Source organism: Geotrypetes seraphini, chromosome 2, assembly GCF_902459505.1.
Source record: "Geotrypetes seraphini chromosome 2, aGeoSer1.1, whole genome shotgun sequence".
Classification (NCBI taxonomy): Eukaryota; Metazoa; Chordata; class Amphibia; order Gymnophiona; family Dermophiidae; genus Geotrypetes; species Geotrypetes seraphini.
The window spans coordinates 254,813,122-254,831,046 of record NC_047085.1 but is presented as its reverse complement, the minus strand read 5'-3'; the positions used below and the strand labels follow the sequence as shown (position 1 = coordinate 254,831,046).

At 44.2% G+C, this 17,925-nt stretch overlaps 1 protein-coding gene across 2 annotated transcripts in view; it reads left to right on the top strand.

Annotated features, from left to right (window-relative positions):
• TNRC6B (trinucleotide repeat containing adaptor 6B) overlaps window positions 1-17,925 on the top strand; it is a 712,161-nt gene that overhangs the window by 285,275 nt on the left and 408,961 nt on the right. The gene's annotated exons all lie outside the window — the stretch shown is intronic.

Sequence of the window (17,925 nt, the reverse complement as noted above, 5' to 3'; positions counted from 1 at the left end):
TACCAACAGGGGCATCAACACCTTCTTCTTCTACAGGCTACGCCTCTCTTTATACAGCCCAGCATCCTTCTGGCAGCAGCCACTGCCTTGTCACACTGTTTTTTCGCCTTTAGATCTTCGGACACTATCACTCCAAGGTTCCTCTCCCCGTCCGTGCATATCAGCTTCTCTCCTCCCAGCATGTACGGTTCCTTCCGATTATTAATCCCCAAATGCATTACTCTGCATTTCTTTGCATTGAATTTTAGTTGCCAGGCATTAGACCATTCCTCTAACTTTTGCAGATCCTTTTTCATATTTTCCGCTCCCTCTTTGCTGTCTACTCTGTTACAAATCTTGGTATCATCTGCAAAAAGACACACTTTTCCTTCTAACCCTTCAGCAATGTCACTCACAAACATATTGAACAGGATTAGTCCCAGCACCGAACCCTGAGGGACTCCACTACTCACCTTTCCTTCCTCCGAGGGACTTCCATTAAGCAGTTTCCTGCATATAACAAATAGATTCCAACACCTCGTCAGCACTATTCTGCAATTGAGGAAGTATATGGTACGTTCAGCTTATGACACCTTTGAACTCAAGTCCAGAGCCTCTTCCATATAAGGATGCTAGCTTGGCTTAGAGTCTCTGACATGGATGTAAACCATCAGGATAGACTAGCCAATGTGTCTTGCTTGGGAGACAAGCTTTTTGGGGATTCAGCGGATACTGCAACTCAAAAACTCTCGGCTCATGAAACTCAATAGGACACCTTGGTTAAACCCAAGAAAAAACCCTCATTGAGACCTTTCAAGCCTGCTTCGTCTTATCAGAGGTGTTTTTCATCCAAAGCCTCTGCTCCAATACGGCTTCAGCAGAAGATGCAAAAGCAGCAACATTCTCCCAAGACCTAGCCTGCTGCTCCTGCCAAATCAAATTCAAGTCTTTTTGACATGTTACTGGAAAGCATAGTTTCAATCCCCTTAGTTTCAAACCTCTTCCTCAGCCAATCAGAGGCTGGCTGTAACAATACCGTATTTTCACGCATATAACGCGCGCGTTATACACGATTTTACAAACCGTGCATAACCATGCGCATTATACGCGTGAGCACGTTGTAAAAATTTTTTTTTACAGTTCCCCCCCCCCCCCGACGTCCGATTCATCACCCCGAAGGACCGCTCGCACCCCCACAGCCTCCCCCCCTCCCGCATGGAGAAGCTGCCTACCGTTGTTTCCGGATGCCAGTGAGCCCAGCTGCTTCCTCTGCCAGCGGTCCTGCCCCTTCTCTGAGCCCTGCGCTACGCTGCTTCCTCTTCTGGTGGTCCCGCCCTTTCTCTGACATCAGAGAAAGGGCGGGACTGCCGGAAGAGGAAGCAGCATAGCGCAGGGCTCAGAGAAGGGGCGGAACTGCTGGCAGAGGAAGCAGCTGGGCTCACTGGCATCCGGAAACAACGGTAGGCAACTTCTCCATGCGGGAGGGGGAGGGGAGGAAGCTGTGGGGGTGCAAGCGGTCCTTCGGGTGGGGGTGCGAGCGGTCCTTCGGAAAGGAGAGTCGGGGTGGCATGCGCGGTATACGTGTGTGCGCGCTATAGTAAAATTTTTTAACATAAATTTCTGTTCCCCGCGCGCTATACCCGTGTGCGCGTTTTACACGGGTTAAAATACGATAATTATATCCATCATTGGGAGCTCATCACCTCCAATCTTTGGGTGCTGCAGATCATCCGAGAGGGCTACTCTACATTTCACTACCCTTCCTCCAGATCAGACTTCAAGAGAGTCTGCTTTCAAACCTCGTCAGTCCTCTCTTCTTCTTCAGGAGGTTCAATCCCTTCTTCTCAATGCCATCGAAGAAGTTCTTGTAGATCAACAAAACCTAGGTTTTTACTCCCACTATTTTCTTTTTAAAAAAAATTCATTATTTATCACATTTCTTATTAACAATCAGGTATAATAAATGCCACTTGAATCAGATCAATAATTTCCAAGGAAAAAAGAAATATCTATTCAGTTATATAGACCACAATATTCTGAGAGTGGACAACAGGAAATGAAAAAGAATATACATTAATCAAATGAGAAAACAGCAATGACCTGTTAGTCCTAGAGCCAGAATTATGACAAGCTACATATCTTTAAGTTACAGATGCTGCACCGTCTCTAGATTCTACAAATTCTAACAGCTGTTTAGGCTCCAAAAACAAGAAATTCTTTGTCTGATGTGTAATAAAACATTTCACAGAAAATCTCAACAAAAAAGTTCCCCCCTTGGCTAGGATTCTTGGCCTTAATACCAGGAATTCCTTTCTACGTCTCTTGGACCTCTGAGATATATCAGGAAATATTTGCACATTATAGCCCAAAACCTGATCATTTATATGTCAGAAATAAAGACGAAGTACATATTCTTTATCACTTTCCAAAGCAAGAGTTATCAGCAAGGTTTTTCTTTCTGTTATGACCTCAAGTGAACTTTCCAAAAATGTAGATAAATTCATATCTACCACTTAATCTACTTGAATCGCATTAGGGGTAGAAACCCCTTGCAAGTTTCTTTATTTGAATGTAATTGGCTCTCACAATCGGAGGTAAATTGTCCGTTGGAATAGCAAGAATTTCTATAAAATATTTTCTTCCCATATCCAATGGAGAAATCAAAGGACACTTAGGGAAATTCAGAAGTCTCAAATTATTTTTTCTCAATTGATTTTCAAAAGATTCCATTTTCCTTGCCATGAAAGTTCATGCCTTTACCAATTCATTTTCAACTGCCTTCAAGTCCCGAATCTTTTCTTGCTATTTCTCCAACTTTTCATTTACCTTTGTAAGGGTTAAACTTTATTGCTCTACTTTTGAAAAAATAGTTCCACAATCAGTACTTAGGGTTGAAAAGAAAGTTTGAGGTTAGCATCCATTACTGATATGTTTTGCCATAATGCTTCCATATCAATCTTTTTAGGCTTTTCAAGCATCCCAAACTGGATGGAAGATACGCCAGAAGCACCTGTCACCTCTGCTCCGGTGCTTGGCAACTGTCCTGCCTCTCCTTCTCCCGTAGAAGTTGATGCGGGAGGTCCGGAATCTCCATTCTGGGCTCGGCTAGTTTAGTATCTCCAAGCACTGGTGTGCTTCCTGTTTGGGGTGGGACCAGCTGCTGCTCTGGGCTTAGAGACACCCAGTCAGAGTGGAAGCCAGAATCCTCCGAAGTCGTCAGGCTCTCCCCTGAAGTAGGGCAAATCGGATCGCTGGAGGGGGGAAAAGGTTGCTGGTAAGGTCGTATGCCTCAAACGCTGCGGGACCGCCACCGCCACTGGAGGATTCCTCTTTCCCATAACAGACAGGAAAGGCTGCTGGAAACGGCGTGAGTGGGGAGCGACTGCTCAGAGCCTCCCTCTCAAGCGTCTGCTCTGGAAGCCATCTTAGCCCACTCGCAACTCCCTCTATTTTCTAGTGCTGAAGAAGACAGGAGGTCTGCGACCAATCTTAGATCTCAGAGCCCTCAACAAGTTTGTGGTCAGAGAAAAGTTTAAAATGCTATCTCTAGCCACTTTATATCCCCTCTTGGCTCACAACGATTGGCTATGCTCTCTGGATCTAAAGGAAGCCTATACTCATATCCCAATTCACCAGGCTTCCCGGAGATATCTCAGATTTCAAGTGGCTTCTCACCACTATCAGGAAGGATCCTACCATTTAGCCTGGCATCTTTTCCCAGAGTCTTCACGACGTGTCTGGTTATGGTAGCAACGGCCTTGAGATCTCCAGGGTCTTCAGGTTTTTCCTTATCTGGACGACTGGCTCATCAAAGACCCTTCATATCAAAATGATGTTCTAGTGACAGATTGCACCATCTTGTTTCTCCAGAACTTGGGATTTGAGATCAGCTTGCCCAAGTCACAGTTTTTTCTGTCTCAAAGGATTCAATTTATAGGAGCTCTTCTTGACACTACTCAAATAAGAGCATTCCTTAAAATTCTCAGGATGCTCTGATTCAGCTTTGCCATGAAGTGGCCAGCTCCAGTCGATTATCAGCCAGGCGAATGATGGTTCATCTGGGCCACGTGACTCCTCTGGCAAGGCTTCATCTCAGAACACCTCAATGGGCCCTAGCCTCTCAGTGGTCCCAAGCGACAGATCCTCTCTCACAACACAGTTCTGTAACCTCGTATCTCCAATGGTCTCTACAGTGGTGGATGATTTTATCCAATCTCTCCAGAAGTCTGCTTTTTCACATGCCTCCTCATCACAAAATTTTGAACACAGATGCGTCAACTTATGCCTGGGGGGGGCACATTTGGATGGTCTTCAGACTCAAAAGTCATTGGTCCACCAGGGAGAAGAAGTTTCATATCAATCTTCTGGAGCTCAGAGTGATTTATTATGTTCTCAAAGCTTTGCACAGACAATCAAGTAGTGATGTACTATGTAAACAAGCAAGGAGGCACAGGATCTCTCCTTCCTTGCCAGGAAGCTTAAAAGATTTGGCTTTGGGCAACTGCTCGGAATATCTACATACGTTCAGTCTACATTCAAGGGGAACAGAATTGCTTAGCGGACATGCTAAGCCTCACGAATGGACACTCAACTCTGCAGCTCTCCATTCCATCTTTGCTCAGTGGGGCACTCCTCAAGTGGATTTGTTTGCATCTCCCCACAACAAGTTGCCCCAGTTCTGCTCCAGACTTTACTCACCTCACTGCCTGGAGGCAGATGCATTTCTAATGGATTGGACATGAAAGTTTCTCTACGTGTTTCCAACTACTCCTCTCATTCTAAAGACTCTTTTGAAGGTCAAGCAGAAGGCTTCCACCATGATTCTCATAGCTCCTCGGTGGCCCAGGCAGGCTTGGTTCTCACTTCTACTTCAGCTCAGTACCAGGGAGCTAATGCCTCTGCCAATATTTCCATCTCTTCTTACGCAGAGTCAAGATGTATCCCAACCAGTCTCTACACCTGACAGTTCGGTATCTCTCAGGCTGAATGCAGATGAACTCTGCCTCTCTCATCCAGTGATACTTATTCTAGAAGCTTCCAGGAAACCAGCCACTCAGCAGTGTTATCAGCAGAAGTGGACTCGTTTTTCCTCCTGTGTCTTCGTCATCATTATGATCCACAATCCATTTTAGTTTCATTGGTTCTGGATTACCTTCTCATTTGTCTGATTCAGGACTCAAGTCTACACCCTTTGGTCTCCAGATTTATGAAAGGTCTTTTCAATGTGAAACCAACCCTCAAGCCTCCTCTAATAGTGTGGGACCTTAATGCAGTTCTTGCTAAATTGATGATGCCTCCATTTGGACCAATGTCTATGCCTCATCTCAAGTATCTTACCTGGAAGGTTGTTTTTCTCATTTCACTTACTTCTGCCAGAAGAGTAAGTGAACTTCAAGCATTGGTAGCAGACCCAACATTTGCTGTGGTCCTTTGCACACATCCAAAAGTGACATCCACATGACAAAGTGGTCCTTTGCACACATCCAAAGTTTCTGCTGAATGTTGTCAAGGAATTTCATCTCAGTCAATCAATTGTGCTTCCAGTATATTTTCGTAAGCTTCATTCTCACTCAGGAGAAGCAGGTTTTCATACTCTGGATTTCAAGCGAGCTTTGGCCTATTATCTCAACAGAAGAAAGCCATATAGATCGTCTTCTCAACTTTTTGTCTCCTATGATCCTACCAAGTTGGGGCATCCTATTTCCAAGAGAACGATTTCCAAATGGTTTGCTTCCTGTATATTGTTCTGTTATGCTCAGGCTGGACTGCAACTGGAGAGTCGTGTCACAGCCCATAAAGTTGATCTACCCATGTTGTGAACATAAGAACTTAAGAATTGCCGCTGCTGGGTCAGACCAGTGGTCTATCCTGCCCAGCAGTCCGCTCATGTTGCTGCCCTTGGGTCAAAGACCAGTGCCCTATTTGATTCTAGGCTTACCTGCATACGTTCTGATTCAGCAGGAACTTATCTAACTTTGTCTTGAATCCCTGGAGGGTGCTTTCACCTATAACAGCCTCTGGAAGAGAGTTCCAGATTTCTACCACTCTCTGGGTGAAGAAGAACTTCCTTATGATTGTACGGAATCTATCCCCTTTTAACTTTTGTGAGTGCCCTCTCATTCTCTCCACCTTAGAGAAGGTGAGCAATCTCTCTTTCTCTACTAAGTCTATTCCCTTCATTATCTTGAATGTTTTGATCATGTCCCCTCTGTCTCCTCTTTTCAAGGTAGAAGAGGCCCAGTTTCTCTAGCCTCTCACTGCACGGCAACTCCTCCAGCCCTGAACCCTTTAGAGCAGTGTTTTTCAACCGCTGTTCCGCGGCACACTAGTGTGCCGCGAGATGTTGCCTGGTGTGCCGCAGGGCCGCCGGGCCCGGAGCTGACAGGGGGCCCGAGGCAGGGGCGCCAGTAGCTCGCCAAGGCAAAGTGAGTCGATCACCCAGGACTCACTTTGTCTTGGCGATCTAATCTATGGAGCCGATAAGTCTTCTTCTCCCCGACGTCAATTCTACAGTCGGAGAGGAAGTTCGGGCCAGCCAATCGCTGCCTGGTTCGGGCCAGCCAATCGCTGCCTGGCTGGGCGGAACTTCCTCTCCGATTGTAGAATTGACGTCAGGGAGAGCATGCGTCGGCGTCGGCTTTGGGGCCTGTTATCCATTGGTGGGTCCTGTTCCCCGATGGCAGCGGCAGTGGCAGTGGCTTGGGGAACGGCAGGGAGAAAGAAAGAAAGGGGGCAGGCAGGGAAACAGAAGGAAAGAAGAGAAACAGAAAAAAAGAAAGAAAGGTCAGGGAGAGAGGAAGATAAAAGTTGGGGGAGGGAATGAGGTGTGGAGGAGAGAAAGCATACAGGCTGATAGAAGGGAAGAAAGATTGGATGCACAGTCAGAAGAAGAAAGTGCAACCAGAAATCACCAGACAAGGTAGGAAAAATGATTTTATTTTAAATTTAGCAAAGTGGAGGCAGTATTACCACAGTTTTCAAAGGAATTTGCCCAAATAACTTAATAGTTAACTGGGTAAATTCCCAGAGATGAAAACTTCCCTTCACTTACTATGCACAGTTCTGAATTTATATCTGCTGTCTATATTTTACAATATGGTCACCTTTTACTAAACCGCAATAGTGGTTTTTAGCGCAGGGAGCCTATGAGCGTCAAGAGCAGCGCTGGACATTCAGCGCAGCTCCCTGCGCTAAAAACTGCTATTGTGGTTTAATAAAAAGGATGGAGGGTATATTTGTTTATTTTTGTATGCTATAAAAACCAAATACAGAGAAAGACTGAGAGCTGTTGACGAAGAGCTACGTGTGTGTCTTTCTTCGATTCCAGCCAGAATATCAGCTTTGTGTTCAGCCAAACAGGCCCAGGTTTCGCACTGAATAAAGTATTTTATAATTTTTATTTCATAATAAAGTAATTATAAAATACTTTCTTTGTGTTTATTTGATTCCTATTCAAGAGAATTACTTTATATATAGTCAATATAGGCAGAGAGTTAAATTTTTTAACATTTTCTTATGGTGGTGTGCCTCGTGATTTTTTTCATGAAACAAGTGTGCCTTTGCCCAAAAAAGGTTGAAAAACACTGCTTTAGAGTAGTACTATGTCCTTTTTCATGTATGGTGACCAGTGTTGAGGAAATTTATAAAGCTGACAACTTGTCTTCGGTTCACACATTCACCTCACATTAATGTGGAATCTTTCTCCAGATGGGATGGGTACGTCGACCAGTCAGTATTACAAAATTCATTTTCCTAAAGGCCAACATTCCCACCATCCCATTCTGGTTATTTTGCAGGTCACCCACATGTGGGAATATGCTGCCTGCTTGTCCTGAGATAAAGCACAGTTACTTACTGTAACAGGTGTTATCCAGGGAGTTCAGGCAGATATTCTCACAAACCACCCACCTCCCCTGGTTGGCTTCTTAGCTGGCTTTCTGAACTGAGGGACCATCTGCCTACATCGGGCGGGAAGGCACTCACGCATGGGCGGTGCAGGCTATCGGGAACTTTCTGAAGCTTTAAAGTGGTGATACATTTTTAAAGTGTTGCACTTTTAAAGTGTCCGTACTGGGGTTCCGTGGATGACTTCACCTCAAGTGAGAATATCTGCTTGCTGTCCCTGGATAACACATGTTAGGGTAAGTATCTGTGCTTTATCATTAGAATAGCAGGTAGCATATTCTCAGATATAAGTGATGTCATGCGTGGAGCCTGGTACGAACAGTGATAAAAGTGTATTATGCAGGATAAGCAGACAGCATATTCTCAGATGTGGGTGACGTAATCCATGGATCTTCGCTACGGACAGCTTTGAAAGTGCATCGTCACTTTATGAATTTGAGAAAATTCTCAAACTGCCTGCACCGTGGATGCGCAAGTTTCCTGTTGCCTGATGCTGCTCGCAGCTCCTCAGTTCTTAGTTTTCTGCAGAGCTAAGCAGTCGTGTTTTTTAAATGTTGTTCAATTTTTTGCCTTTGCCTTCCCGCTCTCGTGTCTTTTTTGTTTCCCTTTTTCTACAAAAAAAAGGGAACTTTTTTCCTTCGCTATTTTTGCCTCATGGTCTTTGCCCATCGAGGCCTTTTCGTTTGGCTGAGGTGGTTTTTCAGTCGATGTCCTGACCACTAACCGTTTTTTTGGGTTTTTTTTTTTTAATGTTTAAATCATTTTTATTAATTTCAATAAAGGAGATCAAAAAATATACAACAGCAGTATATCAAACTCCAAAAACACAACAGTCCCTAACCCAGACCGACTCCCCCCTCCCCTCCCCCCGGGAACAGCAGCAACTATGAGTTTGCTAGAGGGAAAAGCTATAATGCAGTACAGGAAAACATGAAATACCTAATCAAATCAGTACTAAATTCGTCCTCTAACATAGGATGTTAGTGTATTACTAAAAGGAGTCCAACACTGAGCAAAAAAATGAGCAGCATGTGAATCTAAGTCTGGAATATCTCGGCGCTCCAATAAGACTTGTTGTATTATGAGTGCTCTTTATTGTGATATGGTTGGTTGACACGGAGACAGCCAACAGGCCAAAATGCTCTTTCTTCCAAACAGAAGGCTTTTGCGGAGAAACGCCTTACATCCCGGTTTAATGGGATGCAGGCGTGCAGACAAAGTAAAGAGAAAACTTGGATGTATACGCCAAGTACATTCTCACAGGCTCGCCACATAAGCCACTAACTGTGTCCAGAACTGAGAAATATGAGGACAAGTCCAGAACATATGTCCAAGCATAGCATGAGCCTGAAGGCATTTACTGCATTGGTCAGTAGCACATAGTCGCATCTTGTAAACGCTGTTTGGTGCACAATAAGCTCTCAACAAAAATTTATAATTCCGCTCCTTCTCTGCTGCTTGGAAAATATGCTTAATTCCAAGCCGTATGCCTTACTTAATCATGTCAGCAGTGATAGGAACATGTAAGTCAGTTGTTCACTTACGAGCAAGGTCCTCATAATCTAAGTCTCCTGCAAATATTTATGGTGATAACACAGTGGGATGGGAACCTGTGCTGTGAGACATAACACCTCCCTCATCTTTTCCTGTATCTCTTCTTTTAATACATCCAGTGTTTAAGTTGTTAAGTAATGATGTAACTGTCTATATGCATACCAGTCTGCAGCGGATATGCGATAGGATCTTTGTAACTGCTGAAATCCAAGTGGAGTTCCCTCCGCGGTTACCACCTGTGACACATAATGCAGTCCATTGTCTGCCCACATTTTGAAAGTTGCTTGAAGCAAGCTAGGACCAAAGTAACCATTACCCACCAAAGGTAAACAGGGTGTAGCATATGGAGAAACATGTAAAAGTTTGCAAAGTCGTTTCCAGGTCAAGCGCATAGCTGGTAAAATTAAATCAGTCTGCAGAGGAGGGGAGTCTGGTAGCTTCTTAGCATGTAATAGGTAACTAAAATGATAAGGGCTATAAGCAATGCATTCTACCTTGGGGACTGAAAAATGAGCAGTATTACAATACCAATCATTAATGTGCCTGAGTTGACAAGCCATATTAAATCTAGATATACTTAGCAAACCCAATCCACTATGATCTTTAGGTAACATCAGAATGGACATAGGTATACAGCCACGTCTACCCTGCTACAGAAAAACAGACAGTGCAGCCATATGTTGGGCAATATGGCAATTAGTCAGCTTAAAAGGAAGCATTTGCAGTAAATAAAGCCATTGAGATACCACCATCATATTATAAAGGGCTATACGACCCAATAAGGAAAGTGGGTAATCCCACCACGCCCGTAATTTAGCTATGGTCTTATCTAATAAAGGAAGCAAATTCAACTTAGACAAATGTGTCAAGTCCCGTGGAATCTCAACCCCTAGATATACTAAATGTTGATCCGCATACTTTAATGGGAATTCCCCCCACCCACCCTGCTTGAATTAAAGGGTCTGTAGGAAGTACCATGGACTTCTGTCGATTTAAAGTCAGCCCAGAGTAAATCTGAAATTCGTCCAGAAGTTCCAAGGCCCGAGATAATGAGTGCCAAGGGTTCCCCAGAGTAAGCAAGAGGTCATCAGCAAAAGCTAATACACAAAGTTGGGATGCATCTTCTGGTAAGCCCTCAAGCTCATCATCTCGCTGTAATGTGCGAAGAAGGGGATCTAGGTATAATATAAACAATCAGGGCGATAATGGATTACCTTGTCTCGTTCCCCTACCTACAGGAAATTTCTCCGTACGGATCCCATTAATTAATACCGAGGCCATAGGATCTCGATATAAAGCCATCAAAGAATGATAATACCACCCAGTGAACCCCAGATAGCTCAGCAAAGAAAACAAATAATGCTAATTATCCTTATCAAAGGCCTTAGCCGCATCAAGTCCTACGAGAAGCCCAGAATGACCACTATTCTGTGCCCTAGAATAAGCCGTCAGCACCCCAGTAAAGTTTGGAACGGAATGGTGCGTCTTCACAAACCCCGCTTGTTCCGGTGTCACTAAGGTAGGTAATAGAAAAGCCAAACGATCTGCTAGTATACGGGCAAAAATTTTTATATCCACATTTAGGAGATATATTGGCCTATATGAATCCAATTCTAATTTTGGCTTGTCTGGTTTCAGAATCAAAGAAATTAATGCCTCATTAGCATAACATGGCAATGTGCTGTTTTTGATATGGACTCATAATAGGCCAATAGTGGACCCCCAATAGACAGAGACAAAATTTTATAAAACTCTGGGGAATACCCATCTGGTCCCGGTGACGTACAAGGCTTTTGTGACTTTATTGCTTGTAGCACTTCCTGTAATCGTTGGGGTCTATTCAAGAGAGCCAGCTGTGCCTCTGATAACTTTGGCATACCAGTATCCTCCAAGTACTCGGACACATCAGGACCAGAATAAGTATCCGGAGCTGCATAGAAAGTCCAGCCCTGCCTTAAGAGTTGACTCCAGAAAAAAGTAAAATTCATAGTAAACCTACCCGCTACATGGAAAAACAAATTGCAAAACTCAATAATGCCCATACATAACAAACCTAATAATATAGCTGCTATTCCCAACAATTAAACACCCCCTCTTCACCCTAAACCAAGTTCCCCACATATCCTTACCATGAAGGATACTAAAGAAGTTGCCCACAGACACAAGAAAAATGGAGCAACCCGGCCTATTAGCCAGCCAGCCATATAACTACTGTAACTTTCTCAAATGGGAAACACATCACCAAGTTAAGTACTCCACAGGAAAGTTCCAGATCATGGAAGTCAGGTGGATCCCGAAGTAGGGGTTTCCTGAGTATTAATATAAATGCCAGCTACCTCCGGGGTATCAAAAGCTTTCCAAACTCTATTGATATAAATCTTCAATAGCGCTGTATACTGGAATTGGAATATCTGTTTAAGTTCCACCATTTTATTGCAAAGTGGATAATAGGGTTCACATTTGTCCTGTAGTGCCATCAAGAAATCCTGGCTAAGATGATCCTGGCTAAGATGAATGGATGCTCCATCGTACTGCAGTTTCTCAAATCCACCTTATGTCAAATTTAACAGTTTCACAATTATCACACGAGGACGAGTATCCCGAACTGTCTGGGGCCTAAGACGATGTGCGTGTTCGAGGCAAATAGGGCCCAGAGACAGAGATGGCGGAAACTCATCCCCCAGCCGGCGTTCCAGCACCTCCAATAGTTGGCGGTCCGGAACTACCTCTGGGAAACTCAGGATTCGCAAGTTGGATCGTCAGGATCGATTTTCAAGATCCTCAAGTTTCACCGCCTGTGCCTGAATGTGCTCTTGTAGGGCCATCAATTCCGCTTTATGCGTAGTTGTGGTATCTTCCACGGAGGCCACCCTTTGTTCTAGTTCGGCTGTGTGCATCGCTGCTTCTGACAAGATCTGCTCAAGGTGAGTAATTTGGGAGATAGATGTTCTACCTGAGGTCCCAGTACCTGAGCGACAGCGGTCTTAATATCGCTCAGGGCTGCCTCTGTCAGCTGAGACACTGTCGCTGGCACTATGTTAGGGTCCTGTAGCCTCACTCGATCGCGATCTTTTTTGGCGGATTTAGCCAACAGGAATTTGAGAGCATGTGAGGTATCTGTCCATATAATCCAAAGAAACACCCATAGAGCGAGTCCCCCAAATACTGCTGCAAAAGCAAGAAAATTAAGCTGTATGGCCAGGTAGCCCCGGAGCAAGCAAAGCACCCATCTTTACCCACTCATTGCGTCATGTGACTCCCCACTAACCGGTTTTAAAAAGTGTTGCAGGTTCCAACAGCAAATTTCAATCACTGACCCACATAGTTGTCCCTTACAGTGCCTTGGCCTGGAACACCATGTTGAATCCTGCCACGGTGTTCTACCCTGCAAAAACGTACCATTAAGAGTCTAAAATTGCAACAAGAAAAGTTGTTTGACACCGAGAAGATATCACAGTCTTCCACATCGAAAGCATCTACTTCGACGTTGTCATCAGGGGACATTGCACCATCGAGTAAGCCAGCTAAAAAGCAGCCAGCTTCCCAACAGGTCTCGCAGGTCAGCATTGCATCGAGTCCCTTGATGCCGACCAAGTGACGACTGCTCATGTGTCTGGCCTCTCCTCCATTGATGTGTGCATCCTCTTTATGGTCACCCTCTCTGTGTCCAGACAAGGCACCGATAGTACTGACAGAACGCCAAATGGTACTGGTTCTCTCATACTTTATAAAGCTCAAAGGGCTTTTCCAAGTCGATGACATGTTCAATTTTCTTACTGTGACACTGACTTCATCAGTACCGGCCCGTCCCAGCCTGAGCATAAGACCACCAGGTCCTGCAGTACCGATACATCCAAGCACTGCTCGTCTCATCGCAGAGCCCGTTCTCCATCAGGGTGTCAATCCAGTTCTTCGAGGCATCAGCATTCTTCGTCATCGTGTCGACTATCCAAGTCCGCTCAGCATCGTTCATCCTCAGCTACTTTGAAGCGCAAACATCGCTTTCTTTCCTGCTCTACAAAGTGTAAAAGGAAATCACGTCATACATCATCATCGGATCGACACCGGGCTCGAAATCACCATTGATCTCAACGCACTCCTTTGCCAACAGACTTTTATGACTCAGACTTAGTCTGACTCAGCAGATGATGTTCCTAAGTCCACTACAGAGGGTTATGACACTCCTTCTGACAAGTCTTTTCAAAGGTTTCCACAAAGAGCTAAGTCTCCTACTGAAAGACTTTCTTTCACAAAATTTATTGGGCAAATAGGCAAAGAGCTCCCTGTCAAATTAGAAGCGAATTCTGCCTATAGTGCTGAATATTTGGAGGCTTTGGAGTATGATGAGCCTTTTAATAAACTTCTTTGACTATCATTACATGGTATTCTCAAGGGAACTCACTATAGGAACTGGGAGAACCCCCTTACTATTACTGTGGCTCCCAGAAAATTGGACTCTTTATACAAAATAATTTCTTTTCCTTGTTTTGACAAACCACAACTCCAGCAACATTCACTGGCAGTAGAGTTGACTTTGAAATAATCTACTCCATCCAGAGTCTATGCCTCAGTGCCAACAGGGTATGTAGAGCACACCATGGACAAGTTTGGCCGTTGCCTGTACCAAAACTCCATGTTGGCTAACAGAGTCCTAAACTAAAATTTCTATATTTCCTTCTATATCAAGAATCTAGTTAAGAAATTGTCATATTTTGATAGCTACATCACTTTACAGCAAATTACTGGATTTTCGTCGTATCTCTCGACCCCTTGCCCTGGCTAGAAGGTACATGGCGAGATCTGCTTATCTTCCAGAACCTTAGCTATCTCAGTGGCAATGAGACATCTTGCATGGCTCAGAGTCTCTGACATGAATATCAACCTCAGGATAGATTGGCTAACATTCCGTGCTTGTGTGATGAGCTATTTGGTGATTCTATTGAAAATTCTACCCAAAAGCTCACTGACTGTGAGAAACATTGGGATGCTTTGGTTAAATCCAATCTTAAGCCTTCAACTTCTAAGCCTTTTTCTTCCTATCGGAGGCATTTTTCTTCCAAACCTGCTGCTTCCCCTAGAATGCAGCAGATGAAACAGAAAAAAAAGTATCCTCAGAAAACTCAGACAGCAGCTCCCCCAAAAGCCTGCTCAGTCTTTTTGACGTGCTTCTCAAGAGCATAGCTGCTGTTCCTCTTTCCTAGCTTCTCCCATCAGAAGACAGCTTCACAACTGTATTATCCTTGCTGGGAACTGATTACCACAGATCTCTGTGTACTAAGAATCACACTCTTCAATTTATCAACATTCCTCCAGATCATCCTCCAAGAGAGTTTTCTTCCAACCCTCAGCAGATGTACTTTCTTTTTTGGGAGATAGAATCCCTTCTCCTTCTCAATGCCATCGAAAGGGTTGCTCCTGGGCAGAGAAACTGGGGTTTTTACTCCTGGTATTTTCTCGTCCTGAAGCAGACGGGAGGTCTTTGTCCAATCTTTGATCTCAGGGGTCTCAACAGGTTTCTAATGGAAATGTTTTGGATGTTATCCCTGGCAACTTTATATCCCCTCTTTGACCGTAATGATCTGGATCTGAAAGAAACCTATACTCACATTCAAGTGCATCTGGCCTCCATTTTCAGGGTGCTCATCACCATTATCAATACAAAGTACTACCCTTTGGCCTTGCATCCTCTCCCTGTGTATTCACCAAGTTCCTGGTTGTAGTGGCAGCAGCACTACGGTCTCAGGGCCTCCAAGTCTTTTCTTACCTGGACGACTTGCTGATCAAGGACCCTACCTTGCAAGGGGGTGACAGTGGCGACTTGTATGACAATTCTCTTTCTTCAAGAGTTGGGTTTTGAAATCAATTTTTCCAAATCACAACGTCAGCCATCTCAGACTCTACAATTCATAGGAGCTCTGCTTGACACTTTTCATCTCAGGGCATTTCTACCACAGCAAAGACAAGACAGTTTGATTCAGTTTTGCACTCGTGCTTATCATCTGCCATCAATCTCAGCCAGAAAAATGATGGTACTCCTGGGCCACATGGCTTCCCCAGTGCATGTTATTCCGTTTGCGAGACTTCATCTTGGGATACCTCAATGGACTTTCACATCTCAGTGGTCTCAAACTCTCGAGCCACTCTCTCAACATATTACAGTCATGCCTTCACTTCGACAGTCACTGCACTGGTGGATGAACTCTTCCAATCTATCCAGAGGATCTTCATCAGAAAGTTCTGACCATGGATTTATCCACTTAGGCTTGGGGAGATCATCTGGACGATTTTTGCACGCAGGGTCACTAGTCTACCCAGGACCGCCTTTGCTTATAAATCTGTTGGAACTCGGAGCGATCTACAATGCTCTCAAAGCTTTTCAGCACATTGCGACCAACACCGTCCTTCTCAATCTGGTCACAATGTATTACATAAACAAGGAGGCACGGGTTCTCTCCGTCTTTAATTGGAGGCCCAGAAAATTTGGACCTGGTCCATTGCTTGCAATATATTCCTGAAAGCAATATATATTCAAGGGGAACAGAATTCACTTGCACACAGACTCAGCAGGTTTCTTCAACCACACGAGTGGACACTCATCTCTGCAGTTTTGCGTCCAATTTTTTCTCATTGGGTTTCTCCTCAGATAGACTTGTTTACGTCCTCCCCACAACCACAAGCTGTTCCAGTTTTGCTTACTGCAGTACTTTCCTTACCGTCTGGAAGTGGATGCTTTTCTGCTGAATTGGATTCATAAGTTTCTCTACGCCTTTTCTTCAGTTCCTCTCATCCTCAAGACGCTTGTCAAGCTCAAGCAGGAATCAGCCACCATGATTCTTATAGCCTCTCGGTGGCTCAGACAACCCTGGTTTTCCCTTCTGCTTCAACTCAGTATGAAGGAACCAATCCCTCTTCAAATTTTCCCATCTCTTCTCACACAGAATCTTCTGTATCCCAATCTTTCAGCTTTGCACCTGACAGCTTGCTACCTTTTGGCCTAACATCGGCTGACCTTCATCTTTCTTAGCCTGTCAGATTAATCTTGGAAGCATCCAGGACACTGTCTACGCAACAGTGCTACCAGCAAAAATGGACACGTTTTTCCGCTTGGTGTGCTCTTTATCATTATGAGGCTAAATCTACCTCTGTATCTTCAGTATTGGACATTTATGCAATTCAGGTCTCAAAGCCACTTTGATTTGAGTTGAACTCAGTACTTTCAATGCTTTTCACAGATTAGCTGATGCTAAACCTGTCACTGCTCATCCTCTTGTATCCCGATTCATGAAAGGATTTTTCAGTGTCAAACCACCTCCAGTGGTTTGGGTTCTTAATGTGGTTATTGCTAAAGTGATGAAGCCTCCTTTTGAACTAATATCTATGACTCATCTCAAATATTGTATGTGAAAAGTGGTCTTTTTCATTTTCCTTCAGCATGACGAGTCAGTGAGCTTCAAACGCTGGTGGTGGATTTCCCTTTCACAGTATTCCACCATGATAAATTGGTGCTTCACACTCATCCTAAGTTTCCTCCAAAGGTCGTTATGGAATTGCACCTTAATCTATTGTACTCCCAGTATTCTTTCCTGCTCCTCATTCTCTCTCTGGGGAAACGGCTCTTCACACTCTGGACTGCAAACAAGCATTAGCCTACTATTTGTAGAGAACTCAACCACATAGAACTCTCCTTTGATCTTATCAAGTTGAGACGTCCAGTATCCAAGAGATTTCCACATGTTGGCTTCTTGTATCTCCTTCTGTTTTGTTCAGGCTAGGTTGTCACTGGAGAGTTGTCACAGGCTCAGCCTCAAAGTCAGAGCTATTGCAGCTTCAGTTGCTTTCTTTCTCTTAACTCCTATTGATGAAGTCTGTAGAGCTGCTACTTGGTCCTCAGTTCATACATTCACATCACACACTGTCTGGAATCTTATTCCAGATGGGATGGTCACTTCGACCAAGCAGTATTGCAAAATTTATTTTCCTATTGGCCAACTCTCCCTCCATCCCATCATAGTAAGCTAGGGAGTTCCACATGTGAAAATATGCTGTCTGCTTATCCTGGTATAAAGCACAGTTGCATACTATAACAGGTGTTATCCAGGAACAGCAGGCAGATATTCTCACAACCTCCCTTGGTTGGCTTCTTAGCTTGCTTACCAAACTGAGGAGCCTTGAGCGACGTCGGGTAGGAAGGTACTCACACATGTGTGGTGCGGGCAGTTTGCAAATTTTCTCAAATTCTTAAAGTGGCGATGCACCTATAAAGCTGTCCATACTGGAGCGCCGTGGACGTCACCAACATGTGAGAATATCTGCCTGCTATCACTGGATAAACACCTGTTATGATAAATAACTCTTCTTTACCACTTTAAAATTTTTAGAAAGTTTGTGACTGCCCACATTGTGCATGCACGAGTGCCTTCCCGCCTGATGCTGGCTCTCGAGGTCATCAGATTTTCATTTTTCACAGAATGAAGAAGACGTGTATCA